This window comes from Dendrobates tinctorius, unplaced genomic scaffold (genome assembly GCF_039654945.1).
Source record: "Dendrobates tinctorius isolate UK_male_01 unplaced genomic scaffold, ASM3965494v1 ptg000162l, whole genome shotgun sequence".
NCBI classification, from domain to species: Eukaryota; Metazoa; Chordata; class Amphibia; order Anura; family Dendrobatidae; genus Dendrobates; species Dendrobates tinctorius.
The window spans coordinates 66510471-66525518 of NW_027361829.1; the positions used below are offsets into that span (position 1 = coordinate 66510471).

Here is a 15048-nt window from a genome sequence, read left to right on the forward strand (position 1 = left end):
TGCAAGTTATACTTCCGCATGCGCCCGGTCTCCTCAGGAAATGAGGCTCAGCGGGTGGGTCTGGTGTTATCTTTACTGAGTGGGGACCCCCAAGCATGGGCGTTTTCCTTACCAGCCGACTCTGCTACGTTTCATTCGGTTGAGAATGTTTTTTCAGCACTCGGGCTCATTTATGATGACCCCGACAGATTGGCTTTGGCGGAATCTAAAATCCGCGCCCTCCGTCAGGGGGAACGTATGGCGGAAGACTATTGTTCAGAATTTCGCCGTTGGGCAGTAGACACACAGTGGAACGACTCAGCGCTGCGGAGTCAGTTTATTCATGGGGTCTCAGAAAGAGTTAAACAGGCCCTCCTGATGTATGAGACTCCGGCATCTTTGGAGTCTGCCATGAGTTTGGTTATTCGTATTGATCGCCGTTTGCGTCAAGGGGCGCAGGAGACGCTGCCTCTGGGGGAAAGCAGGGGTGCCAGTGTGGTTGCTGCAGGTGACCCCACGGAACCTATGCAAATCGCGGGGGTATCGCATGTGCAGCGCCGCGTTCCTGGGTTCAGGAAGCATGGAGCATGTTTTTACTGTGGTAAAAGAGATCATTATGTAAATGCTTGTCCTGTGCTACCAAAGAAAGTCGCACCGGCGGAAAACTGGTAAGCTCAGAGGGTATGGAGGAGGCCCAACTGAGCGTATGCATATCCTCCATGATGGTATCTCAATGTATGCTCCCTGCCAGGGTTATTATTGCGGGCAGAGAGCTACCAATATCAGTGTTTGTGGATAGCGGTTCAGCCACCAATCTCATGGATGAGGAGTTTGCACGCATGGCAGGTTTCAAGATCGAAAAACTCCCTCATCCTATTCGCGTGGTTACCATTAATGCCGCTCCCCTCCCACAGGGGGAGATTACTGAGTTTGTAGCTGAGGTTAAACTCCACATTGGGGTCCTACATTCTGAGTGGGTTACTTGTAAGGTACTCAATAATCTCCCAGCACAAATAGTCCTGGGTTTCCCATGGTTGTCTAAGCACAACCCAGTGATTGACTGGAGAACCCAGGACATAGTCCAGTGGAGCAGTTTCTGCCAGGAAAATTGCTTGGCCACATGTGTGTCCGCCGTGAAGTCCAGCCTTCCGGAGGCATTGCTGGATTTTGCGGACGTATTCTCTGAGAGGGGTTGCTCAGAACTACCTCCACATCGAGCCTATGACTGTCAGATTAGGTTAAAACCCGGGGCTAAATTGCCAAAGGCGAGGATGTTTAGTATTTCAGGTCCGGAGAGACAAGCTCTTAAGGATTACATTGCGGAGAGTTTAAGTAAAGGGCACATCCGGCCTTCATCCTCACCTGTAGCAGCGGGGTTTTTCTTCATTAAGAAAAAAGATGGGGGGTTACGCCCGTGTCTGGATTTCCGGGAGTTAAACCAGATTACGGTCCGTGATCCCTACCCGATGCCTCTGATCCCTGATTTGTTCAACCAGGTGGCGGGTGCGAAGTGGTTTTCCAAACTTGACCTCAGGGGGGCATATAACCTCATAAGGGTCCGTCACGGGGATGAGTGGAAGACGGCATTTAATACCCCTGAGGGTCATTTTGAAAGCCTAGTTATGCCATTTGGGTTGACAACCACGCTGGCTGTGTTCCAACATTTCATAAATGATGTATTTGCTCATGTGCTGGGGAAATTTGTGATTGTGTACCTGGATGATATCCTCATTTATTCGAGCGACCAGGACACTCATTTAGAGCATGTCAGGCAGGTGTTACAGCTGCTCCGTGAGAATAAGCTCTATGCTAAGCTCGAAAAATGCATGTTTTTTGTTCAAGAGTTGCCTTTTTTGGGATATATTGTGTCCGCCGCAGGGTTTAAAATGGATGCTGCGAAGGTGCAAGCGGTGCTGCGATGGGAACGGCCTGGTAATCTAAAAGCGCTCCAGCGGTTCCTTGGGTTTGCTAACTATTATAGGAAGTTTATTAAGAATTTCTCTACTATAGCCAAACCGCTCACGGACATGACGAAAAAAGGTACCAATCTCGCTATCTGGTCTGAGGATGCGGTGCGTGCATTTGAGCTTCTGAAGAACTGTTTTGCTTCAGCCCCCATTCTGGTGCAACCGGACGTATCTAAACCTTTTACGGTGGAGGTCGATGCGTCTGAGGTGGGAGTGGGGGCAGTACTGTCACAGGGCTCGTCCTTGAGCAATTTGCGTCCATGCGCCTACTTCTCCAAGAAACTGTCGCCGGCCGAACGAAATTACGACATCGGCAACAGGGAGTTGTTGGCCATCAAATTGGCTTTTGAGGAATGGCGACACTTCTTGGAGGGGGCGGCCCACCAGGTCACAGTCATCACCGACCATAAAAACCTGCTCTATCTGGAGTCGGCCAAGCGTCTGTCTCCCAGGCAGGCTCGCTGGGCATTGTTTTTTACACGTTTTAACTTTCTGGTGACTTACCGTCCTGGGGCGAAAAACACCAAGGCGGATGCCTTGTCCAGGTGTTTTCCGGGGGGAGAACCTCGGGAAGATCCGGTACCCATCCTCCAGGAAGGTGTAGTGGTTTCGGCACTCACGACTGAGGTAGAGGCGGAGATTGCCGAGGCCCAGGAGGAGGTACCACCAGGACTTCCAGCTAATAAGTCGTTCGTACCCCTTCATCTTCGTCTTAAGGTGTTGGGGGAACACCACGACTCGGTCCTGGCCGGTCATCCAGGGGTTAGGGGCACCTTGGAACTGGTATCGCGCCGCTTCTGGTGGCCAAAAATCCGTCAGGACGTGGTTTCGTACGTGACAGCTTGCATCACGTGCGCCAGGGCCAAGTCGCCCAGAACCCGTCCTGCTGGCACTCTACAGCCGCTGGGGATACCTAGTAGGCCATGGACAAAAATCTCCATGGACTTTATCACAGATTTGCCTGCCTCGGCGGGGAACACGGTCATCCTGGTGGTGGTTGATCGATTTTCGAAGATGGTGCATTTTGTGTCGTTGCCTTCCTTGCCCAACGCGAAGACGTTGGCTCAGGTCTTTGTGCAGGAGGTGGTCAGACTGCACGGAGTTCCATCGGACATAGTGTCTGATAGGGGTACCCAGTTTGTGGCAAAGTTTTGGAAAGCTTTTTGCTCACGATTGGGGATCAAGTTGTCTCATTCGTCGGCGTTTCATCCGCAGTCAAATGGTCAAACTGAGCGCATGAACCAAAATCTGGAGCAGTATTTGCGATGTTTTGTGTCTGACAACCAAGAGGAGTGGTCGACGTTCCTTCCCTTGGCCGAGTTCGCATTAAATAATCACCGCCAAGAATCATCGGGAGAGTCTCCATTCTTTTGTGTTTATGGGCACCATCCTCAATTTTGTACCTTGCGTCAGGGGGTCTCTGGGGGCGTCCCAGAGGAGGACCGATTAGGAGTTCAACTATCATCGGTCTGGAGGAGTGTGAAACAGCGATTGCTGAGCATGAGTGCAAGATACAAACGTGTGGCTGACTCTAGACGCGTGCCAGGTCCGGACCTGTGTGTGGGTGATTGGGTGTGGTTAGCTACTAAAAACATAAAACTCAAAGTTCCATCATTGAAATTGGGTCCAAGATTTATTGGCCCTTTTAAGATTGCTGCCATCATTAACCCGGTCGCTTATCGGTTGGAGCTTCCTGCGGTATACAAGATACACAACGTGTTTCACAGGTCTTTATTGAAAAAGGTGGTAGGCTCTGTGGACACGACGCCGATGCCACCTCCAGTCATGGTGGATGGCGATTTAGAGTGGTGGACTCTCGAGTACTGCGCCGTACTCTTCAGTATTTGGTGCACTGGCGGGGGTATGGTCCGGAGGAGAGGTCTTGGGTACCAGCCTCGGACATACACGCGGATCGACTGGTCAGTTCCTTTCACCGCCGCCATCCGGACAAGCCGGGTCCTATGAGTCTTGAGGGCCCTGGGGTCCCTCGTAGAAGACGGGGTACTGTCATGTCGGACGCTGTTCACACCACAGCGTCCGGCAGGCAGCGGTAGTTCCATCTCCGTCCACTATAGCCTCAGTGGCGCCGGCTTGATTTTACTCAGGTTATCTGGGGTTAATCTAGCTGGAAAACAGGTGGGATGTTTGGTCACGCCCACGGTCTTTAAATAGTCGTGCTGGCCTGTGGGCATCGCCGATTATAGCTTGTGTTTTGTGCCAAGTGGTTCCGGTCTGGAGAGGAGGTGTTGGAGAGAGAAATTCATATCTGGTGTCGTATGATCCGTTGTTACCTTTTCGCCTTCCTATATTTGTGCTTTGTTTTGCCCTGTTCACATTATAGTATTGTCCTGTGTGTATGCGGCGCGGTGTGGTTTGAGTTCTCCCTGTCTGTCATTACTGTGTGGGCTTTGGTGGTTTTACAACTCACTGGGTGGAGGGTGGAGGGTTCAGCTTAGGGCTGAGCAGGAGATAAGGAGAGGCATTTGCACCTTTAGCAAAAACCCTGGGTTGAGGGTCAGACAGGGTTTTCCCTAGTTTGAGGGACTCCGCAGGGGCCCGGGTTTGTCAGCCTCCTTTGACCTAAGCCCCGCATAACACTCGCTTGCCCAGCTGCAAGTGTGCTATCGGAAAGAGTCTTCAGTGCAGCTGGATCAATCCTGACAGAAAAAAGGACCCGTCTTTCAACCCAAAATGTGGATGATCTAACCTTCATTAAAATGAACCATGCATGGGTTTCCAAGGATTTTGTCCCACCTTACCCTGATGACACATAGGGTGACAGAAAAATGGCTTGCTTTGGTCCACCTCTTCCTGGGACTTGACCTATTTCGACTTTTGCATCAGCTGAATGTCCAACATCAACATATGCCACTTTCTAAAACTCCCTAACTGTGCTGCCTCCCCCCCCCCATGGCCGGGGTCACCACCTAGCGCACGACAACGTGCGAGTGCCGTTGCCCTGGACAGGTGGGTAGGCCGACTCTTGGGCGCGGGCACTGGCACAGGGTCCCTCATAGTGCAATCAAGTGTCTCTGACGGTGGCGGTGCACACCCACCGTCAGACACACCGCCGTACTATGAGGGGCCCAGTGCCAGTACCGACGCCCACGAGTGGGCCCCCCTTGCTTGGGCAGGGCCCCAGCATTTGCAATCTTTACCTCTCCCTGCTCCTCCGCTGTGTAGTCTGGGCCGTCAAATCCATACTGTGCCTGACACCGTCAGAGCCTGCCTCCTGATGTATAGACATATCTTTTAAATGTGTACGCTATCCATACATGTTATCCGGGGATACGGTACCCTTTCTCACCTTTGTGCAATCACGTGCAAGCCATACTGGGCCTAACACCGTCTGAGCCTGCCTCCTGATGTATAGACATATCTTTTGAATGTGTACGCTATCCATACATGTTATCCGGGGATACGGTACCCTTTCTCACCTTTGTGCAATCACGTGCAAGCCATACTGGGCCTAACACCGTCTGAGCCTGCCTCCTGATGTATAGACCTATCTTTTGAATGTGTACGCTATCCATACATGTTATCCGGGGATACGGTACCCTTTCTCACCTTTGTGCAATCACGTGCAAGCCATACTGGGCCTAACACCGTCTGAGCCTGCCTCCTGATGTATAGACATATCTTTTGAATGTGTACGCTATCCATACATGTTATCCGGGGATACGGTACCCTTTCTCACCTTTGTGCAATCACTTGCAAGCCATACTGGGCCTAACACCGTCTGAGCCTGCCTCCTGATGTATAGACATATCTTTTGAATGTGTACGCTATCCATACATGTTATCCGGGGATACGGTACCCTTTCTCACCTTTGTGCAATCACTTGCAAGCCATACTGGGCCTAACACCGTCTGAGCCTGCCTCCTGATGTATAGACATATCTTTTGAATGTCTACGCTATCCATACATGTTATCCGGGGATACGGTACCCTTTCTCACCTTTGTGCAATCACGTGTAATCCATACTGGGCGTGAGAACGGCTGGCGAGCTGTTAAGCAAGCTACAGCACCTGTGGTTTGCACACATAAGTTTTTCATTTTTTCAGGAATGACGGTTAGGCCTAATTCCGGAACTGCGGTTGACCTGCACTTACTGGGAAATCATCGCTCGCGAGTAATAATTGTAATCAGTGATCCCCATCACTAACGTTGTTCAGCGGGTTATCTGCACCTGTAAGCGACAAACGCTGGCCTTTTCAGTGTAGCGCACATGCAGCCACGGACATGTAAGGGCATGACACACCAGTTATTGGCCAATCTCATGTGCCAGAGCCTCACGTGTCCCTCTAGTAAGCCGGACTCGGACCGCGGGGCATGACGGAGTCTCGTTCGTTAACGGAATTAAGCTTGCAATGTGTGCATCTGTTCTGTAGCTGGCATGGTTGAGGTTGCCCGTTGTGATAAAACAAACCGGGATCGCCTTTGCTGGGGTCAAAGGTCATGTGCGTTCAGCATGAAACTCAGGCGCAGAGCTGGGATTCGGGTATAACTGACACTGGGTCAGGTTTATTAATGGTGAAAGCAATGCATAAAAAAATAAAACATAAAACAAATCCTTGCCTGTCCGGCACTAACTAAACAAAGTACAACCTAACTACCAACTGGCGGGCTTCTCCCGTCCAGCCAAACCACAGTTGCAGTGGGCACTGCTCTCACTCACGTGTGTCTCTCACACAGACAGGCTCTCTGTGTTCCCAGGCTGAGACACTCCCACAACCACCTGGCATCCTTTTATATCCACCTCCCATTATTCATTAGCAAGCAGGTGCGATACTGACCAGACTAGGCCACATAGGAAAGGAATCTGGGCGAGATATACCTGCCCTCATCCACTATTCCCACATGATTCTCACATATCCCCCCCCCTCTGCTCAGACCTCTCCGGTCGAGCAATGACACCCGCCAAACAGTGCACTCGGGACAGGGCATCTCCATTTCCCATCTGTACCCCTGGGCGGTGCTCCACCATAAAAGTGTAGGCCTGCAGGGCAAGGAACCACCGGGTCACCCGGCTATTCCGTTCCTTGTTCAAGTGCATCCACTTGAGAGGGGCATGGTCCGTGATCAGCCTGAACTTTTGGCCCACCAGGTAATATTTGAGGGCCTCTAGAGCCCACTTAATGGCGAAGCACTCTTTTTCTACGACTGCATACCTTTGCTCGTGTTTATTCAGCTTCCTGCTGAGATAGAGGACTGGGTGTTCCACTCCGTCCCTCACTTGTGAGAGTACTGCCCCGATACCGGTATCAGAGGCATCCGTTTGTACCACAAACGCGCTGCGGAAGTCCGGAGTCACCAGTACGGGCTGAGAGCAAAGTGCCCATTTTAGGCTATGGAAGGCTTCTTCAGCCGCTAAACTCCATTTAATCATGACGGAGTCTTTCCCTTTTGTAAGATCTGTCAGGGGGGTAGCGATGGCTGCAAAATTGGGTATGAACCGGCGATAATAGCCGGCGATCCCCAGGAAGTCTTGCACCTGCTTCTTGTTGACAGGTTGTGGCCAGTCCTGAACCGCCTGAATCTTATCAACCTGGGGTTTAACAACACCCCTCCCAATTACATACCCCAAATACCGGGCTTCTTCTAGCCCGATGTGACATTTCTTGGGGTTCGCGGTTAGACCTGCCTCCCACAGGTCGTCAATCACAGCTTGTACTTTCTGGAGATGAGTCTCCCAGTCCAAGCTGTAAATGACAATGTCGTCCAAATAGGCCGAAGCGTACTGCCTATGTGGCCTCAGGACTCGATCCATCAGTCTCTGGAAGGTCGCCGGTGCTCCGTGCAGTCCAAACGGCATATACACATACTGAAATAGACCTTCTGGGGTAGCAAATGCCGTCTTTTCTCTGGCAGCCTCCACCAGAGGGATCTGCCAATACCCCTTTGTTAGGTCTAGGGTCGTAATATACCGGGCTTTTCCTAACCGATCTATTAACTCGTCGACCCGGGGCATAGGGTAGGCATCAAATTTTGAGACCGCATTCAGTTTCCTGAAGTCATTGCAGAACCGGATGGTGCCGTCCGGTTTAGGAATTAGCACAATCGGGCTGGACCAAGCACTGTGCGATTCCTCAATGACACCTAACTCTAACATTGCCTTCACTTCTCGGGAAACGGCTTCACGGCGCGCTTCCGGGATTCGGTAGGGCTTTACGTGAACTGTGACACCAGGTTCTGTTACGATGTCATGTTTCATTAGCGTAGTCTGCCCGGGTTTTTCTGAGAAAAACTTTTGGTTGTGAAGTAGAAACTGCCTGACCTCAGTCTTTTGCCGCTCCGAGAGAGTCTCTGCAACCCGTACCTCCGGTACGGTATGCGAGCAGACGGGACGGGCCAGCTCCGCTGACAAGGCAGACCGATCTTTCCAGGGTTTTATCAGATTTACATGATAAATCTGTTCAGGTTTCCGCTTACCTGCCTGGTATACTTTGTAGTTTACTTCACCAACTCTTTCCTTAATCTCAAAGGGGCCCTGCCACTTTGCCAGGAACTTACTGTCCACCGTGGGGACCAGGATCAACACCCTATCTCCGGGTGCAAACGTACGGATCTTGGCGCCCCTATCATAGATTCTTTTTTGGGCTCCTTGAGCCTGCATCATGTGTTCTTTGACTATAGGCATAACAGCCGCAATACGGTCCTGCATTTGTGTGACGTGATCTATCACCGTTTTAAACGGAGTGACCTGACCCTCCCAGGTTTCTTTTGCAACGTCTAACAGTCCGCGAGGACGTCGGGCGTACAATAACTCGAAAGGCGAGAATCCCGTGGAAGACTGGGGTACTTCCCTGATGGCAAAAAGCAAATACGGAAGTAAATAGTCCCAGTTCTTCCCATCCTTGTCTATCACCTTTAACGGCATCTGCTTCAGAGTTTTATTGAACCGTTCGACCAACCCGTCTGTTTGAGGATGATACACGGATGTGCGTAACGGTTCGATTTGTAACAATCGGCAGAGCTCCTTCATTACCCTGGACATAAAGGGGGTCCCCTGGTCGGTGAGTATCTGTTTTGGTATACCGACCCGACTAAACACATGCACCAGTTCCTTGGCAATCGTCTTGGTGGCCATGTTACGCAAAGGGATGGCCTCCGGGTAACGAGTGGCATAATTCAAGATGACCAGGATATGTTGGTGTCCACGTGCAGACCGTGGAAGGGGTCCAACTAAATCCATCCCAATCCTCTCAAACGGGACCTCAATAATAGGTAGGGGTACCAAAGGGCTACAGAACCGGGGCTTAGGTGCAGAGGCTTGGCAGTCAGGACAAGACTCACAATATACACGAATATCGTGATGCATGCCTGGCCAAACAAAACAGTGTAATATCCTTTCGGTGGTTTTCTGGACTCCCAGGTGACCTCCCATCACATGTCCGTGGGCCAGGTCCAGCACCTGCCGCCGGTAGGGTTTTGGCACGACTAATAGTTGCACCGTACCTTCCCCCTTTTTCTCTATCTGATAGAGTAAATCATTCTCCAGAACCATGTAAGGATATGCCAGCCTAGAGCCAGGTTCTACGGGTACCCCGTTTATCACTTTTACATTTGTCCTAGCCTGAGAAAGGGTAGGATCCTTTATTTGCTCGCTTTGGAAGTCATCTTTCTGAACTTCTAAATCCGGCAAACGGGGAGGTGGACGGCTGTCGGCCTCCTCCTCTTCCCCGGTCTCCTCCGTATCACCCGCCATGACTGAAAACGGGAACTGCAGGTCATTTCCCGCAGACTCTTCCCCCGAGTCTTCCAGGGAGACCTCCTCCAGGGGTTCGGGACCCCCACGCGCCCTGGGAGAAGAATCATGTACACGATTACCCAAGGGCATCAACTGATTCTCCCACAATTGCCAGAAGTGGGGAAAATCCTGGCCCAGGATAACATCATGCAATAACGCCGGGACGAGTCCCACTTTATGTTGCACAGACCCATAGGAAGTAGTAATGCATATGACCGTGGTGAGGTACGAACAGGTGTCTCCATGCACACACGTTACAGAAAATTTGTCTGATGGTCCAGTCGGGGCTGACACCAGACTGGCCTTCACCAGAGTCACCACACTTCCCGAGTCTAACAATGCCACCACATTTTTGCCATCAACAGTTAAATCACACAAGTGTTTTTCCGCATCCTTTTGACCGGCATTCACACTCACTACCCGTGCAACCATAGACACGCGGTTTTTAGAGTCTGTGACGTCGCATTGCATGGGTTCAGTAGTGACCGGACAGTTCGCAGCAATATGTCCCATCTCTTGGCAGCGGAAACACCTAACGGGCCCCTTGCTTAGACCATAGTTCGCTACTCTCGGCCTCGCAGTGCGGGCAGTCCCATTTTCCTCCCCCACTGTCTTAGGGATTTTTCCATCTCCCCTACTCCCTGGAACAGTCTTACCGGTTCCACGTGGAGATGATGAAGAACGAGGTGGGGTAACGTCGTCTCGGAGTCCTTCCGCCACGGAGTAACGTTCAACCAGATCCACCAGTTGATCTGCCGTCGTAGGATTTCCATGGCTTACCCACTTCCTCAGGGCTGGCGGTAGAGCTCTCAGGTACTTGTCCATGATGACTCTCTGGATTATCTCTGGCGCTGTCAGCACCTCGGGTTGTAGCCACTTCTTCGTCACGTGGATCAGGTCGAACATCTGTGACCGCGGTGGTTTATCCGGCTGATAAGTCCATTGATGCACTCTCTGTGCACGGACAGCGGTCGTCACTCCCAGCCGGGCCAAGATCTCGGCTTTCAGTTTGTCAAAGTCCTGCGCAGCTTCAGGCTCTAAGTCATAATAAGCCTTTTGGGCCTCACCGGAAAGAAACGGGGCAATCAGGCCGGCCCATTGTGCCTTCGGCCATTTTTCTCGTACCGCCGTCCGTTCAAACGTGGTCAGGTATGCCTCGACGTCATCTTCGGTCGTCATATTCTGCCAGTACCGACTCACGTGAATCACTCTCGACTCGGCTTCCAGGTTAACCTCATGTAGGCTTGCCAGGCGCTGTGCCACCTGCTGGAGAAGCGAACGATCGGTAGCTGTCATGTCCACCAACTCCTTCAGCTGGGCCATCATCACCCGATTAGCTTCTTGCTGGACGGCGGTGGACTGTACCAGCGCTTTCACCACGTCCTCCATGCTCATGCTTGCAACGTGATGCCCGCATTCTCCACCACAATGTGATAAAACACTCCGGGATCGCCTTTGCTGGGGTCAAAGGTCACGTGCGTTCAGCATGAAACTCAGGCGCAGAGCTGGGATTCGGGTATAACTGACACTGGGTCAGGTTTATTAATGGTGAAAGCAATGCATAAAAAAATAAAACATAAAACAAATCCTTGCCTGTCCGGCACTAACTAAACAAAGTACAACCTAACTACCAACTGGCGGGCTTCTCCCATCCAGCCAAACCACAGTTGCAGTGGGCACTGCTCTCACTCACGTGTGTCTCTCACACAGACAGGCTCTCTGTGTTCCCAGGCTGAGACACTCCCACAACCACCTGGCATCCTTTTATATCCACCTCCCATTATTCATTAGCAAGCAGGTGCGATACTGACCAGACTAGGCCACATAGGAAAGGAATCTGGGTGAGATATACCTGCCCTCATCCACTATTCCCACATGATTCTCACACCGTGTTGAGTCAAATTATGCCGTAGGCTCCACTCCTGGTGGTGCCCTTCTGGACATTCCTTTAAGGTTCAGCTTTGCAACCATACTGCCCACGTAAAACAAACACTTTGCCTTCATGAATGCTGTTTGGAGGGTCATGACTCGTGGGAATAACGCCGCCCAATCAGTTAACCTGCTAGAGAGATCCTTCGTTGCTCCCAAGCATGACATCACACTCCCTAGGAGGAAGGTAATGCCACTGTGGCGACCGTACTCCTGGGGGCGACACAAGTGCACTGATGCCCAGCCACTGCTCGATGAATCTGCTGGTACATTGACCCAGACCACTACATTCCCCTCGCACGCTACCCGGCCTGAATCTGACCCTGATGAAACTCAGGTTACCCTTCCCATATACAGTTCCATCTTACACGGTGACAAAGAGGAAGCTGCAGATGAAAGTGCAGGTTCGGCCCACCCGCCATCAGACACACCACCGTACTATCAGGGGCCCTGTGCTAGTGCCGTCGCCAACGAGTGGGCCTCCCCTGCTTGCTCAGGATCACAGCACTTGCAAGGTTGAAATACTGTGCAGTGAGATGGAAGATGGGGACGACGAGGAGTCCAGACTAGTACAGGGATTCCCTAGCGAGGAGACTTATTTGATTGTTTTCAATGTTGGGACAGCAATTTTTGGGGAGCACTATACTCTGGAGAATGATAGATGGGGCCCACCATACACTGGAACATTCCAAAGGTGGACATCAGACACTGGAGCAGCATTTACAGGGCCCATTATACACTAGAGCATTAGAAATGGGGCCCATTATCTTTGGAGCATTATTTGGGCCCATAAGACAGTGGAGCTTCATCCATGGGGACCAACATATACTGTAGCATTATGTGGAGCGCATCATATACTGTTTCAAACATTATATGGGACCAATGATTCTGTATGGAGAAATAGATGGGCCTCGTCATGAGATGTAAAAAGTGAAGTATTTTTCATTGTACTATACCGCTATTTCTCTGCCGTATCGGAGCATGATGAGTTGTGGTATGTGTTAAAGGGGCGCTCTTTCGCCCAGGGCACATGAAAACCTGGAGCCAGCCCTACCCTCCCATAACTTTAGCCAAATAACCCCCATTTTTCAGTGCGTAACTTGTATTATGAAGTTAATTAAGGTTGACAAGCTTAAGTAAGAAGAATTGATGCTTTTGGCATTCAAATGGGCACTGTAGGTGTGTTTCCTGTCCTCCTCTCACTGCCGACTTTTATTCCCCATTGACTTACATTGGGTTTCGTGTTTCGGGACGACCCCGACTTTTCCCTATAATCGGCCGATCTTGCTCGACCCGACTTTTGGAAAAGTCGGGTTTCACGAAACGAAACTCGACCATAAAAAACCAAAAGTCGCTCAACTCTAGTCAGCACAACTCAGTACGCATCAGATGATGACGAGACTCAGGTGCCACTTTCTGGTGCGTACGGTGCTGGTGAGACAACCCAGGAGAAGCAGGTGTTTGAAGAGGGGAGTGTAGATGATGAGGTCCTTGACCCATCATGGCGTGATGAACAGGAAGGTGGTGGGAGCAGCTCTGAGGAAGAGATTCCCCGAACGGCCAAAACAGTAGGGAGAGGGAGGGGGCAGACTTGGTGGCCTGTAGCCTCCACTTCGGCACCCGTTAGGAGCATTCCTCTTCCAATAGCCAAAACGGGCGCTCCCAAGACTTGCAGTGTGTGGTCCTTTTTTGACACAGTTGCAGATGACATTTGCTTTGTCAAATGCAAGCTGTGTCATCAGAAAGTCAAAAGAGGGAAAAATGTCAGCAACCTCAATACCACAAATATGTGGAAACATGTGCGGACCAAGCATGAGGTGGAGTTACACAGACACACTGAAGATGTAGACCAACGTACAGCACCACCTACCACCTCTTCAGCTCGTGTTGGGGCCTCTTCCTCCAGCTCACACACAGCTGGTTTGGCTTCCTCACAGGATCGCCAAGGAAGAACCTCTGGCACTGTTGTCTGGAGACCCAGTGACATTCCACCCACAGCACCACGTTCCCAGTCATCCTCACACTCCCAGGCCACTCTACAGCCATCGGTAGCACAGGCATGGGATAAAAAGCGGCCATACTCGGCAAACCATCCCTGAGCACAGGCTCTGAATGCTGGCATTGCCAAACTACTGGCACTTGAAATGCTCTCATTCAGGCTGGTGGAGACTGACACCTTCCGGAACTTCATGGCATTAGCAGTCCCACAATACACCGTGCCGAGCTGCCTTTATTTCAGCAGACAAGCTGTCCCTGCCCTGCAAAAACATGTGGAGGGAAAAATAAAACATGCGCTACTAAACGCCGTCAGTAGCAAGGTCCACCTGACCACCGATGTGTGGACCAGTAACCATGGACAGGGACGATACCTTTCCCTCATTGCCCATTGGGTCAATGTTGTGGAGCTGGGTACAGATCTGGAGAGTAGCGCTGTACATGTTCTGCCAACTCCATGGATTGCAGGAATCCAGTCTCTACACATTGACTCCTCCTCCTACTCAAGTTCCTCAGAAACAGCGCCTCAGGAACCTGTTACGACCGATATGAGCACAGCCGTGGCCAAACGTCAACAGGCCATACTCAAGTTAATTTCTTTGGGGAATCGAAGCCACACAGCGCAGGAGCTCTGGAATGCCATCAAGCAGGACGTGTGGTTTGTGCCAGCAAATCTCCAGCCGGGCTTGGTAGTGTGTGACAATGGCCGAAATCTGGTGGCAGCTCTGGACCTAGGCAACCTCACTCACATCCCATGTCTGGCACTAGTAGTGGGAATGTGGACAGAGCAGGAGACATTGCCGGACACACATCAGGGGATCAACTGACGTGACTGAGCCCCAGTAACACAGGAACAAGTGTGGATTGTGCAGGCGCCACTTCAGAGCAGTTACTGGCGGGAATGGAGGCAAGGGGAAATACTAGAGACAGTGGAGCCAGAGGCCATAGTGGAGCACGTTTACAATCAGTAGTAGTCTACAAACTACATAAAACTTGCTGCAAGTTGGCCTCCGCCTGCTGCATGATTGATCCTGGGCTTCAACACAGCCAGTTGTCACTTGGAAGTGCTGTCCGCACAGAGAAAAACACTAGCTCCTGTGTTAGTGGGGTTCAGTAACGTCTGCTGTTCCCCTGCTATGTGGACGGCAATGTCTCCTGCTGCCTCCACATGCAAAAAACATCAGGCCTCTGCCTGCTCCATGCTTGATCCTGGGCTCCAACAACGCCAGTTGGTGTTCAGAAGTGCCGTCTTCACAGAGTAAAACACACTAGCTCCTGTGTTAGTGGGGTTCAGTAACGTCAGCTGTTCCCCTGCTGTGTGGACGGCAATGTCTCCTGCTGCCTCCACATGCAAAAAACATCAGGCCTCAGCCTGCTCCATGCTTGATCCTGGGCTCCAACAACGCCAGTTGGTGCTCAGAAGTGCCG

General features: G+C 51.3%; 1 protein-coding gene across 1 annotated transcript in view; it reads left to right on the forward strand.

Moving 5' to 3' along the window:
* Positions 1-3438: 3438 nt before the first annotated feature.
* LOC141052555 (microtubule-associated serine/threonine-protein kinase 3-like) overlaps positions 3439-15048 on the forward strand; it is a 110276-nt gene continuing 98666 nt past the window's right edge. Inside the window, exon 1 of the mRNA XM_073549809.1 lies at positions 3439-4215. The gene's annotated coding sequence lies outside the window, so the exon portion shown is untranslated. The remainder of the gene's footprint in view (positions 4216-15048) is intronic.